Source organism: Athene cunicularia (assembly GCF_003259725.1).
Source record: "Athene cunicularia isolate RWA chromosome 10 unlocalized genomic scaffold, athCun1 chr10_part1, whole genome shotgun sequence".
In the NCBI taxonomy this organism is placed as follows: Eukaryota; Metazoa; Chordata; class Aves; order Strigiformes; family Strigidae; genus Athene; species Athene cunicularia.
The window spans coordinates 14,381,907-14,396,998 of record NW_020799112.1 but is presented as its reverse complement, the minus strand read 5'-3'; positions in this window follow the sequence as shown (position 1 = coordinate 14,396,998).

The following is a 15,092-nucleotide window of genomic DNA, read 5'->3' as shown; positions in this document are numbered from 1 at the left end:
AGACTTTGGGTTGGAGATCTGATGCTGAGGTTGAAAGTTTGCTAGAAATGGCAGTGGGGCTGAACATGTTCCCGTGCGTATGGAGTGCCTTCAGACGAGAGGTCCCGGGGAAGAAGTAGTTGTGGCAGAGAAGGTAAGGGGGGTTTTTGGAAGGGGATAGATGAAGTTCAATTAATGCTTCTAGAAAAGGAGAGGGAGAATGAGGACATCCTAGATGGAACTTCAACACCTGGAGGACAGTAAGATGAGAAGGACCTCAGAGGGAGCATGAGTTGAGCAGTTAGCAAAAATGCTGGATGTCTCGTTGTTGACGAATGTGTCTGACACTCTTTGTCTCAGTTCAGCTGTGGAGGGGAAAAAAAAAAAAAAAGAGCTTTTAGCTAAAATAGCAACAGCTCAGTGAAGTGGCAGAGCCCTGCAAAGCACCCTGAGCCCCTGCAGCTGTTTTTGCTCCAAGAGCTGCAGAGGCTTCTCCCTTCATCTCCATCAAAGCGCCCAGTGCCGTGGGGTCGGGGCAGCAGAGTGGCACATTTGTGAGAATGTGATGGTATCCATTTCCACTTGTTCTAGCTGCTGCTTTGGTCAAAATAAAAGCAAGCACTTATTTGACCCATTATTTTTAAAGGTTTCAAATCTGTTGTATGAAAAGAATCATTTTCTCCTGAGCTTCTACAAAATGATGCTAAATGAGGCAATTACATTCAAACTGTGTTGAATATTCAGTTATTCCTTGTTTGTTCCGTTTTTTTTATCCTTCCATGTTCCAGTTCTCTCTTCTTGGAAGGCAGAGGGCAAATCAACGATTAAAAGTTAGGATAAAAACCCTTCCATTTTACTGCATACAACTTGAATCCAACTACTGTTGCTTTGAATTCACTTTCAAACAACAGAAGCTTTGGAGAACGGTTCAGAAGGAGGGAGGGAGGGAGGCTGGAAAAAATGTTTTGCTAAATGTCAGCAGCAAAGAATCTTTTATTTATTTCATTTTATTGCTTTCCCTCAGCCAAGCTACTGCTGGTGTTGGAGCCTGCACAGAGTCCCTCTGAAGGCATCACTCCTGCACGCTCCACTGGCCGTTCCGTAGGGATCCCCGGCTGTCCCCGCAGTGGGTGTGCACACCAGCACACATCACACCCAGCTTTTCGGGGCCTCCCTTCAGCTGTCCTAGACCTTGCATTTTGCTGCTGCTTCTGACAGAACCCAGTTAATTGGGTGTTTACTGAGCTGGATTCTGTTGTGGATGCAGATTATTAACCTTTATGTCACCTAGAAGATATTACACCTGGTAAAGTTAATGTTTCGAGACGGAGAGGTTAATGTGTCGGTGTTCAGCCCTCCCTAATTAGCAGCAAGGCTGTGTGTGGCTGTGCGGTGAGCCCTGCTTTAATTAGATAGGACTCACAGATGTGTCACATTAACAACATAAGTTTACCTGCCTCCTTCAGCCCTCTCTGATGCATCTCCTCCTTGCTGTCTCTAGGCCTTGGGTAAGTCTTGCTGTCATGCTGCCTGTCGCATGAAGGGTGCGATCCTGGCAGCCTTCCTAAAGCTAGTCTGCTTGTGGTCTTCTGAGCCTGGGCTTGGTCTAAGGCAGCAATTGGTGATGAGGTCTGGGGTGCTCCAAGCTGAGAAGGTTGTTGTGTATCTGTGCTTAGCCGAAGGTTTTAGCTCTGCACCAAGTTTGCTCAGATCTTGAAGCCTCTGCTGATCTTCATGGTGCTTCTGAGCTGCCTGGATGGCATGAAGTAGTTGTTTGGGCTTAAAATAACTTGGTTTGGTTTTGTATTCTGGTGTTCCTGTACTTGCAACTAGAGCATGCCCTAGGATGTGTGCTTACTGGAATAAACATCACTTAGAGATCTGGTGGTCAGGAGTGGAGAATACTGGAAGGATAAAACGGGCCATTGGAATTATGAACTCTTGTACCACCAACCTTGTTTGAAGAGCCCTGCTCAGCCAGTTGGGGAAGATGGACTGATCCCATGTTATTCATGGCAGAGCAAAATTAAGTATTTATCCCTTGTTTCTGGTTTCCTATTGATCTTGTGGCAAATGTGGGCCAGGCAGGAGCATGGGTTTGTGCCTTGCAAGTCTAGGAACTGCCTGTCTTCAGAGAGCTGTTTGTAGTTTGTGTGCTGACTGACCCTAAGCAGCCCTGAACCACACTGTCTCCTCGCTGCAAATCCATAGAGATCTCATTACCAGGAGAAAGGGGTTGTTCTGCAAGAGGCAGCTGCCTGCTGATCCACACATTTTCCATTTGTACCTCCTGCTGTCTCTCAGCTCTGTAGGGACAGATCCTGGCTCACGTGACTAGTAGGAGGTAATGAGATCAGACATGTACTTCGAGCAGTCTAGGAGCCTGAAGGTTTTCCCTTCCAAATTCTACTTTTAAACAGCAGGTGTGTACCCAACAGCCATGTGCTGAATCGTGTACCTGTACCTCGGATGCTGAGACAAAGGTCTTAGGCACATGTGCGTTTTGCAGGTACCTAGAGGCCTTCAAAATGCTGCCAGGCTACCTACTGTTTCATTATTGTGGTACTATTGGCCATCGCTGCTTCTGTAAGTGAGCTAAATTCCTCCCCATTCATTGCTCCCAAATGGGCTCACTGCTTTCTGTATGGCAAAGGGCATTCTATGTCATGCAAGTAGCAGGGAGACGTGCACGTGGAGCTCAGTAAACGCAGGCACCCGGTGTAAGGCTGCTTTTGTACAGGGCAGAAGGAAAGTGCTTGACGCCTTCCCAAGTGATGCTGTTATCTGTGAGCTGTGCTGCAGGAGTTCCTCCAGTCCCTGACACCGAATGAGCCATAACTGACACAAGTGTTCTGCAAACTCTGACTACAGAAGTGCCTGTGATCTATACAAAAGATAACCAGATGGAGGCTGATAAATGAGGGATAGAGGGAAAAATGACTAATCTTTTCAGCCTGCTTGGAAGAGGTGTTGCACATCAAGACCTACCTTGGTTATTATGAGTCAACTTTCAGCAGCACAAGGAGGAATCTCAGTCCCTGGCAGGTATCTCCTCTGTAATGTGGTGGATCTCACCTCCATCATGACGTGGCACTTGTCCTTCCACACAAATGCTTTTGAGTTGTGCAGGCAAAGTGCAAAAACAAACTGCTAACTACAGCCAGTCAGAATATTCTTCATGAGGAAAAAAAATGTCATTTCCTCAAAATTATGACTTTTTGTGGGAATATCTCCACTTCAGTGGCATTTCGCTCAAGTGAGATCTGATGAGCGCGCAGTGTCTTGTTGGAATTGGATCATTTAGAGTTTTCTTTGGGGAACTGCAGCTTGAATTCTATCGGCATATAAAATAGGGTATTTGGACTTTTATCAAAATGAAATGTTTTGATTGCCTTTAAGCAATCTTATCTGCTTAACACTACACATCTGTGGAAATTTTGAAATTCAATATTTTGTTCTATTTTGAAATACCAGTGCGTATAGACCTTATGGAATTTTTCACAGATGCTTCTCACCACTCCAGACCCCACTGGTAAATACTTCTAGTACGTGACCAGCCTGGGGGTTACGTGGGACATGGGAGCAGACACAGCTGCTGGGAGGGAAATGCAAGAGCATACAGTCACCCAACAGCAGGCCATGCTCTTGCCAGACAGCATGAGGATAAATTCTTCTCCTAAGCAAGTGAAGGATTATCCATCACTCAGTTTCCTTTTTCCATTGATCCAGTCTTTGAGAGAAGAACTAATGTATTTAAAAATCAAAGCAAATGGTGCATTTTCCTTGTTAAGAGGCCAACATTCATTTTAAAATTGGCTTCATGTCTGCTCTTTTGCAAATTTGCATCTTCCCCTGGTGTTCCCAGCAGGGGATGGGAAGATGCTGCCAGCACTGTCCCGCCAGTGCAATGCCTGAGCTGGGCTCACCCTCAGACTGGGAGCACCATATTCAGGGGCAGAGCTTGCTCGTGTCCAACGGGCTGCAAAGAGCTATAGCCTATATTTTTCAGAATGCAGAGGTCTCAGTAGGAGGAGAGGCTTATTTTAGAGGTGGAAATCCATGAAGGTGAAGAGCAGCTGCAGAAGTCTGTTTTCACTGGCCTTGTTAGGTAGGGGAAAACTGTTTGAAGGGGACAAAGTGCAGATTAGGGGAGTTTGTTCGCTGTCTGAGGTCCATGGGGCGCTCTGTCTGTTGTGAACATTAGCTCAGCACATGGACCTTGGTGGCTGCCACAGTGCTTTTCAGCAGAGCCATTCCTCCACCTCTCAGGTTGTTTAGTCCATTAGTCACCTCCCTGGCCTTAGATAGTCAGGTTTTCATTAAAAGCCTTGAGGCTGGAATGATGATGCTCAGCAGAGGTTCCATTTTCATCTCTAGGAGATGACCAGAAAGAATAAAAATGGTCTCAATATACAGCAAGTTATGAAATTTTCTACTGAGACAGGGGAGAGAAAAGGGGATAGTGACTTCTATCTTCTTCTCAGGTGGACTCAAGATGGCAGTGAGGAGAGAACATGCCCCTAAAGGCTGCAGGATGGCCTGTGCAAAATGAACAGGGGTCCTCAGGCTGTTTCCAGTGGGCAAGTGCAGAAAATTGACAGATCTAGCAACCAGAAATTCAGAAGGTGAGCGAATGCTCAGGCTAAAGTGGATTCTCATCCTGCTTTACTCTTGGAGATGGTTTCTGGGATTGAATTTGTTATCTCTCGAGCACTTTCTTCATGTGCAAGAAGAAAGGGACTGCTGAACTGATGGTATGAATGATTGATAAGAGGATGTTGTCATGGCAGCCCTTAGAGGACACTGAATGCTATCCTTCCCTTTAGATTAATTAGGAATGCATTTACCTGAAATCATGGAGACCTCTCTCCTGCGAGCCTTGGGTGGATACAAAGCGTATCTTCTCCATTCCGAACATGTACTCATTCCCCACTGAAATCAGTGCTCATCCAGTACTAACATCCACGCACAACATCCCTCTGGAAAGGAGCAGAGCAACTTGAAAGATGTCTAGACTTCTGAATGAATCCAGAAGGCAGAACACAGCCCAGCCTTTGTTGAAATGACATTTGAACAAAAAGGTATTTGATTTTTTTTAATATATTTTTTTAATAATGTAAACATGCTGCTGAGCCACAAATGCTTGTGGAGATGCAGAAGGGGGTACTGAGCTGCGTACCAAAGCCTGCTCATCACAAGAACACACTTTGCAGCCGAAGATGAGGTTCGAGGGGACTCTCTTTGCCCTTGCATCACGTCTAATCTTTTTTCACTGCGGGTCATAAAGCCTGGTGTGCTGCGTTTTTCAAGTGCCATTAGTTTATGGGCTTGTTAACAGAAAGGATTTTGTTACCTTTCGGGGTCTGATTCTCACTGAACCAGGGACACCGCAGTGCAATTTTGATGGCAGAGGAGAATCAGGTTAATAACATTTAGGATTGTCTTTTCAGCAAATATTATTTGAGCTGGTTCCCTTTTATGCCCCTCTTCCCCCTGCTCTGTTGTTGCCATCACTGGAATTATCTCCCCAGCTGTAGCTGTATTTAAATGTTGTCATCACTCGGGTTAAGGCTTTAGAAACAAGTACAGCAGCAGCCTTTTGGGGGCTGCATTCAGGAGAAGGTGAAGGTGTATGCCAGATGCATGTTTATTTGTTTTTTGCGTGTGTATCCCCATACAAAGCTGCAAATGGGGATGCAAGGGTATTTAAAAGCCAGGGAAGACAAAACAAGTTAGAATTTTAAAATATTGTTAGAGCACAGCAGGCCGTATGGTAGTGGAAATGTGAGACAATAAAAGGGTGCATCAGTTAATTAGTATTTTTAGTTAATATATTGCTACAATCAAAACTATTCTACAGGCAATGCTGCCTTCCAGTGTGAATGGAGTAATTGCCAGAGATATATGGAAAGGACAGTTGTGTTGGTTGGGGATAAAGCTGAGTGTTTCAGCAAGGGCAGGAAAAAATATCCAGAAGAAAGTCTTCAACAGTATACCTTCTAGAAGTTTGTAGTTAGCTCTCGATCCACATCATGTGTGCTGACTTGGATTTTTCATCTTCTGCTGAAGAAGCCTTTTGATGGTTAAAACTCAGACAGCCTGGCCTGGCATCATTCACCTTTTATCTCTTTTCCAGTTTTCTAGTTAAGTGCAGAGCAAGCTGGAATGCACCAGGAAGAAAAGCTTTGGGTTATTTCTGGGGAAAACAGTCAAAGAACCTATGGCCTGCTTTCATTCATCACGCTTCTCATATGAGGGAAAGAGCAAAGACCTTGCTGATTTCAGTAAGACATTTCTCTTGAAAGGTAACAACCTTTACAGCAGCCTGTGTTTTGATGGGACATTCTTAAGATCTAATGCACCGATATCCAAGACCTTTCCTTTAATAGAGAGGTGAAAATGAGTTTGCCTTCTAGAAGCTCAGTATAACTAAACAACCTATTGACTTCCCTGCTGCAAGATGTCTGTCTGCTTTCTCAGGATGCACTGAACGTGACACACTCCTCTAGTCCCAGGCAGTGCCGCATTAACCATCTCTCTCTGCACCACCTCTACTGCAGGAGGCTCTTCCCAACGTCCAAATTGACATGAAGGAACAGAGAGGCACTGTGCCTACACCCACAGGAGAAATAGGTCAAAAACAAATGCTTTCAAGAACAGAGTAAATTACTTCACTCTCATCTATACTCCCTGACATACCACTAACTCATCAATATTTTCTTTTCTATGACAATCCTGAAAAAAAAAAATAAAAAAAAACAACAGAAAAAACCCAAGACAATTGGAGAGTGAGAGAGGTTATTTAAACAAGTATGCTGAGTGGCTTTCAAAAGTAGCTCTTGTTTATTATAGATCTGCAGGGGTTTTTTGGAAGCACTCTGTAGAGCAACAGCTTAAAAACCCAAACAAAAAACCAACCCATCACCATGTTGAAATCCTGAGCAGCTCGTCTCCCTCAGGTTTGAACGGAGCTGCAAATAGCTATGAGCTGGCTGAGGTGAGATGGTGGGAACAGTCTGGGGTAGGCATGTAAGGGTGCATCCAGAATCCTTAGAAATGTCTTCTAGACTTCTTTCAGTGCAGTTTTTATTCCATTTTTAACAATTGCTATTGGCTGGACATGAATGTGTTGTGTCTCTAAGAGCTGTTGTCTCATCAGTGTGAAGTCAGACTGGCTTTGGCAGATGGGTCCCGTGGAGCCGCCGTCCATCCCACATAGGAAGTCCCTCTGCAAATCAAGACATCTCTGCCCTGAGCTCGTAACTGTTCTATACTAACAGTTGTAGTCTCACTAAGCCTAAACCCAAACTCCCCTCCTGGAGAAGGTCATCCTCTCTGAAGGTGGGCCATGCCACTGCCTTCTGGCCATCCTGCTGGTAGGTTCAGCCGTCTGGGGATACCTTGGGGTTCCGTTGGTAGCTTGGGCCCCATGGACAAAATCATCACTGACCTCACCAGCAAAACAAAGTGAACACGCACACGTACACACACACGAAGATGTTCCCCAGCTTAATACTGTGGAGGGCGCAGCCCAGTGGAGGTCACATCCCCACTCCCTCCTCTGTATGAGGGCAGGAGCACGCTACTCTGCAATAGCAAATCAGTTCCTCCTTAACTTAAGCAACTTTATTTTTTCATTTGTTATTTAAAGGGCCTTGGTTCAAACACTGCTGCAAGCCTAGACAGGTGGCCACTTCATAGTTACAGTAAATAATTTACATGACAAATTCAGACTTGTCTCTTGGTCCTGTATTATTCATGAATGAATGGGCTTGGGTTTTATGACAATGTTCCTTATTCAAAGACTGTCCATTATGTATCTCAGTCCTTGAGTTCGTTTCAATTGCATCTGGCCGTTTGCCAGCCTTCCGTTGCTATTTTCTGTTTTGCAGAATGTATTACCTAGATTGTGTTACTTCACTTCCTGAGGGACTGAAACTTTTATATGCGGCAGAGAGATTTCTGCACGGGTGTATAAGCTTCAGTCAAATGCATATTTCTTAGCATTTGCTTTTTTACAATTGTTCTTGCAAACAAAAATATCATTTGTATGACCTTTCATGGCAAAGGTCAGAAATATCTCCAAGGAAAACACTAAAGCATCATTTATATAAATCTTCACAAACACTTCACTGTTGTTTGCCCATTTTGGCTTGCCAGGGTCTCACCCGTGGGGTTTACAGATGTGAGGGTTTGGCTCCCTGGTGACCTCTGGGCCACCTGTTATCTCTGAGCATCTCTAAATCACATTTGTTTCGTTGGAGGTGGAGAGGGTAAGGCTGCAGTTTCCCTGCTCCTCTTTGAATTTCTGAGGTGTAGAGCTTCTTGAGAAGACATGAGCTTTGTGACTCAAGAACCATGTGCTGAAAAAACAGAATTCACTTCTCAGTCCCTTATATACTTCCACTTGCCCTTGCTTCCTCAGGCCTTCACTTTTCACCTGTAAAATGGGAATAACAATGCCTTATTTCCCAGGTCCTGTTTCCTTGTCCTGCAAATGCTATGAGCCACAAATCTAGCATCATCTTTATGCCCACTCATACAAATGAGCCCTCATCCCAACAATGGTAAACAAACATGCAGTAGCTGCATAATGCCAGGCAACTGTGAGAGCACTGAAATGTGACTCCATGCTTTTGTACTAATTTATATACTGCTGAAATATCTTATATAGGGGTATAACTGACCCTGAAGCTCTTATGAGTGATTTGCTCATACACAACTGACATGCTGCCTCTGTGCTCGGTTAAATAATTGATGGTGTTTACTGTTTTCATTCATCCCCTGAAATATAAATGTGTATAAAAATAATTTCTATCTATCTGCTTCGTCCCCTGAAAATAAGCCCATATAAATTAGTGAGAAATTAAAGATAACATTATCTAGCTCTTCTGTGAATGTGCGGTCACAGCCTTGAAAAGGTTGAAATCCAAGTGAGAAAACTGATCAAGCGTGTTGTTGATGCCCTCTGTATCTTGGGGAAAAAAAAAAAAAAAAAGATTAATTTTCTACTAAGATCGCTTTGGATGAAAAGGGTTATGGGTTATTTACAAACAAGTGTTATTTCTTGAGCTGTCATTACTCAAAACTGTGGGGGAGGAGGGGAAGGTCTTTACTGTCTTTACATTTCTTTCTGTATTTAGGGAGGCTCCAATTGTCAGATCTCTGCTTTTAATACCGAATTCTTTTAAAAGTTAAAGGATATACCAACCCCTCTAAGGAGGTGACAAGATTGCTGATCTAATTCTGAGAAGATTCAGAACGTTGCAGCCTCTTCAGATGACGTCACTAGAAGTTGTGGGTGCAGAGATGCTTTTGAAATTCAATCTGCACATCCTTTATGTGTGTTTGGTCCAGAAACCTCCAAGGCAGCCCCAGGACTGCAGAAAGTAATGGTGTCAGCACATGACTAGTGGAATTTATTGTTTCTGAAGACAGTTTCAGCTTTCATATGAGACTGAAAGAAATGCCTTGATCATTTACAATCATGAGCCATCCTCTGCCACTTCTGACAAGTGCCAGGTGCTAATGTTGGAGTCCTGGCTTAAAATGCCTTGCAGTGGCATCTGAATAATTTATCCCTGTACGTGTTCACGTGTTCTTCTTTGTGCTTTTGGGCGGTGAAGCTACTTTGGTTACAATGGTGTCGTATTTGTTTTTGGTTTGGTTTTTTTTCTGGCCTGTGGAGCTACTTCTCAGCAATGCACCAAGGAATTTGGGTTTGTAAGGTTTGTTGAGTAGTTTCGGTCCTTGGACAAAACATTTTATCTAAATCCCAGCTGCAAAAGTCAGATAGGACATCCTAGCCATTTAGATATTTTGCAGATCTGTACTGCCATGCAGCTTAGCTGAGTTCAGCAGCACTCTTCTTTCGAACTGTGAAGGGTGGAAAGGATAGCGCAAGTCAGGACCAAAGGTTATCAGTGGAGACTCAGAGAATCGGGTCTGGAGCAAAGCTGAGGTCCATTGATAGTGTTGTTTTGGGATCTCGGAGTTGAATAAATGCAGCAAATAATTTTGCTTCAAACTTAGATGAATGAACAGAGGTCCAGGGCTGGGGAAAGGCAACCGAGGGACTGTCATCTCAGAGAGCACAGATGATAGCAGGAACAGCCAGAGGGTACATGTTAGGAGTGCAGTACACCTGCACGCTGTGGCAAGTGGATAATTTTGCACAGAACTTTATATATTCCAGCCTGTGCTATTTCTTCCCTCATAAACAGCATCCAAGCAGCAAAGTCAGCAGGCATGTGTGTTTGCCCAAGGCCAAATACAGCTCTGCTGTCATCACTGGCAGTAAGGACTACCTGCCTAATTCATACCCAGCTGTATATCTACAAAACAACTGAAGATTCAGGAGCCTTTGGTCCTGTCAGTGCTCCTGTGGATTCAGCACAGGAAATCAAAATCCAACACCGTACATAAACATCTTGTGCTTTCTGCTGCTGCTCTGCTAACCAGATTAGGTTCCCCTGCTACCGTATTCATTTTGCACTCATTAAAGCTAAATTTAGAAAAGAAGGCAACTCTTCTCCCCTCTGGGAAAGGTGGTAGGGAGAGTCTTTGTTGCAACAAGCCATAAGGAGGCATAAATAGCATCTAGATTTTCTCTCCTTCGAGATGGAAACATGCATGGTTCTGCTGAGACAGAGGAAGAAACATGCCAAATTTTCTTATGCATAGAACACTTGTTGGACACTGGATGTAAAGAAATTTGTGCAAATTGTTGTTGAAAGCATGCAGGAAAAGGTTTCTTTGACCCAAATCACAGACATACAGCAGTGGCAAGAGATGTTATTTACATTGGCAGGGTCTAGTGGAGTGGTTGCTTGCTTGAGTTTGGACCTTGGGCTTATCTCCAGTAACTCCCAGATTTCAGCTAAAGATACTAATGCAAAGAGGTTTCTTCCTCTCCTTGACCTTTATAGTCAATGATGTCAGCTTTTTCTGAAAAAATAAGTGGTGTAAAATCTGCCTTCAGATTCTCATGAGCAGGAATGGGTGGGCAAGAGGCCCAAGGAGCTGAGCGCAGTGTGCAGTATCTGCTCCTCTGATACCCAACCACGCTGGGCATCCCTCCAGCCGTGCCTTTGCTAGCAGCACAGCTGGAGAGAGGGGGGAGAGTTCACCTTGTCTGAGCAGTCAAATGCCATCGCTACAGTGAGAAGCCTCAGACAAATCTCAGAAATCCGTGTGAATCGGTAAATCTGAGCTTCAGTGTAACTGACCATAATGAATCAAGGGGGAAATAGTCTGAGCCACCTCTGTGCCCTGAGCTTGGAATGAGCGTAGTTGGTTTGCTCCTGACAGCTCTCCAATATCATTAGTTCAATGTGCAGTGGCGGCCAAAAAAAAAATCTTGCAAACTGTTGGACATCATCAGGAAGGCCATTGAGAAGAAGGCAGAGAGTCTCATTTTGCCTTCATACGAGACCTTGGGGTACCCCACGCTGGAGTTGGGATGCCCCAGTTGGGGGTATGGACTCCAGGTACTTAGCTGTGCCTTGCAGCTGTGGACAGCTGCTGGGTGCTGCTTTCACAGAGCAAAGTGGAGAAAGGATGGGTTAATCTTGGCTTTGCGAGAGAGGGCAGCCAAGCCTGGAGATGATACCACAGCTTACAGCATTCACAGAGGCTCTGACCAGGAGAAATGGACTGTCACTAGCTGTTAAACCCCAGAAGGTGGAAGAAGCTTGTCAAAAGACAAGCTCCGTGTCTGCATCTGTACAAGATCCCAGAGGCCTGGTGGGAAACACTGCTCCTTTTCCAAAAGATACAGGCTGAGTGCCAGACCCTCTGCCACAGCTGAGGCTTGTGCAATGCACCTGCGCCGTGCAGAATTGCAGGCAACATCTTTTATAAGGGAAAATGGCACATCTGACCATCAAGGGGGAAAAAAGTACCGAGGAGGTCTCTCAGCACTTGATTAATGAAGTATTTCCCCGTGGAGAGATCTGTGCACGGCTTTCTGCCACGGACCCCGGCAATGCCAAGAATGAGGCATGGAATCAGCACCTCTTCCAGAGCTGAGAAGTACAAATCCAGCAAACAAACAGATCCAGCATCACTGATAACTTCCAAGGGTAATTGCACTTATCGGCACAACCTGTTAGGCAACAAAAGTTAGAGCAAAGACTATTGTTGGGTGAATAGTGTCTTAAGCCTAGGTTTTAATAATAATTTCCAGTTTATTTCATGGCTGGTGTGAGGAGGCCAGTGCAGACCCTCTCATCCAGCGTGTTCAGGTTAGCCTGAAGGTGCACGCTTTGGCTGATGTGTAGCAGCATAGTTAAGCCAAAGGCAGTGGCTGGGACCACCTGAGCCTTGTGCCCACCCTCATGGGAGGCTGTGTCCCCCCAGGCAGGGACAGCAAATCCACGTGCGACTCATCTCCCAGTGCACTGTGGCTTTTGGCCACGTGTTTTCAATTCACTGATCACAGCTTCAGTTCACTGTCACCCCGAGGCTGAGAATTCCAAAGTGTCCCTGGCTCAGGAGCTGGGTCACAATGGGATGGGCATCCCTGGCTCAGCACTTGATGGCTGGAGAATGAGCAGCTTCAAACCATCTGGTTTTGATCTGCTGTTGTAAGTCACCTGGAGCCTTTCGGCAGCCTAAAGTTTTCTCTTTGTGTGATGAACTTCCTCCTGGGTCACTTAGATTTGCTTGGTGCTGGCCTCCAAGATGGGCTGTGAGTGCCGATGCAATTCCTTTGGGGAGAAAAAGTCTGCTTTGACTTCCAGGTAGAGATTGTGATTTTATTTCTAGAAAATAGAGCTATAAACCCAGTTTATGCCAAACAAACACTATGCAATGTCTGTATTAAGCTAGGGTGGGGGGAGTTATGTCAAAAGAGGATGATTTGTCACTCACCTGAGTGCTGAGAAATGTTCTTTTCTTTATGTCTCAAGTACTTGATTTTCACTCTGCCTGCATCCTGGCCTCACTTTTTGCTCAGATGAATTTTGATCTCAAGACTGCAAGCTCAATAGAAAAATCTTTTCAGCTCAGCACATAGGTCTGTAGCAGGAAAGAATTGTGGGCAAAGTTGCCTAGTGGGCAAATATATAGGAACATGCTTGGGGTAGTTTGTGCCCTCAATAGAGCATGTATAGCAAGAAAGAGAAAGCTAAAAAGTCTTGTATTTAACTGTCCATCTACCTGACAGGCACCTCGATGGGCACATTAGAAACCTGATGGATAAAATAGATGAGGCAGAAGTAGCAGGCTGCTAAATTATATAAAGTGCAGCCACAAATTGCGGGCACAAAAAAGGAAGGACAGCTTCAAAAAAAAATTATAGCTTAAGTATCCATTTCTAGACCAGTGCTTGTGATGCTTGCAAACAGATACATCATTTGAGTCCAAAAGAGATGAACTATTTATTTAGCATGAAGATTGCCCCCAGCAATTGTGAATCGAAGGTTATCTAATGTCTTTGCCATAGGCTGTAAGTGTATGGACAGTTAGCATATGCAAGGGAATTACTCACAGATAAGCATCCAGTAATTTATACAGAGCATTCCAGATAGAAGCCTCTTCCATATCAATTTGTGCCTGCTCTATAAACTGCTCCCATTTATCAAGCTGGATAAATTCACAGGCGGGCAATGAGGGTGTGCTGAGATCTCTGTATACTTTATCAGTTAATATTCGCTGAGGTCCCTTTGACATGATTGGAGTAAATCTTTCTTTCCTTTTCTTTGGTTATGACCAGTCTATAATCTTCCAGACTAAACACCATTCCTATGAATGAAGAATAATACTGAGACATAGGGGGGAAAAAATAATATGTAGTGTGAATGCATTTCATCTCACTTTGGAGGTAATGAGACAGTTTAGTGTGACATGTCATTTAAAACCAGGTTTTTCTTTTTAATAGATTCAATATTCCTGAAGAAGTGACTGACAGATCAGTGTGCGGCATATTTCTCCCAGGAAAAAAAAATTGAGGATGACACAGTTGGAGAGGCAGCCAAGCCATGGTGGATCTTCAGGAAGCCAAAGGGACAAGTCTTTCTCCCCCAGGTAAATAACACACACCTGAAGTTACGCAAATTAAGCTCAAAGTTTCAAAACCAGTGTCTGTTAGATCAGGAGGTGCCTATGGATGTCCTTTAGCTGCAACCTGTAAGAGCCTCCCTGCGCAGCTCTGCAGTGGAGGCAGCCCCAGCAATGTGCCCTGAGCACTGCAATGCCCCAGGTTCTGTCCCGTCCTGTCTGTGGGTTTGTCTGCAACCTGCTGCCCTTTGCCAGAGAATTCCTGCTCCGTGCCCCCTTCTCCCCGTGCTGCGGCTGCCATGGGAATAGCGGCTGAGGGAGTGTTTGAGGTTTTCTTTGGCTGGGAACGAGACTGGGAGTCTACTGAGGACTGTGTGGATCCCAGCAGCTTCTTTTTGTGTCGGCTGCCAGCAGCCCACTCCAAGCTATCCGCACCAAACGCCCGGCTGTTTACTCAAACCAGACAGATGCTTCGCTCCTTTCGAGTGTGACTGAGGACTTTAGAGGGCATCAGAAATGGAGACAGCTCCTTTCTGGTGTAACAAAGGTGTATCACCATCATCCAGACATGAGACGTGCCACATACTTGGATAAAGTCCACACACAGCTCTTAAAAAGAAAAAAAAATAAAAAGAGGTGCATAATGAGTCCTGGCACACGTGTGCTCAAGGCCATCTGTTAATGTGATCTGTTGCCAATTTCTAGAGCTAGGAACTAGTCTCTGCAGGTCACAGATGCCAAAATTAGTTAGAAAAGGCACTTGCAGAATGTGCTAATGGCCACTGTTTATCAGAAAAATCTTCCTAGCGATAAACACCATCAAAGGAGGACTGTGCTGCTATTTGGTATCTGGGACCACATCAGCTGATACTGGTGGAGCGTTCCTGCCAGTTCCCGATGTCTCTGCCCCTGAAGTGAAAACCGGAAAGATATAATCCTTTGTAAACAGAGCAAGAAGTGAACTTCTAGCCAACCTACTCTGCAAGTTATTTCCATATTTTTCCTTTTGCTGCATGACTGGTTTCTCCTTCATAGAGTGAGGCTGGAGAGGAATTGATGTATTCCTGAGCATCCTCAGGAGCAAGAACAATGCAGCTTACAGGATGGATAAA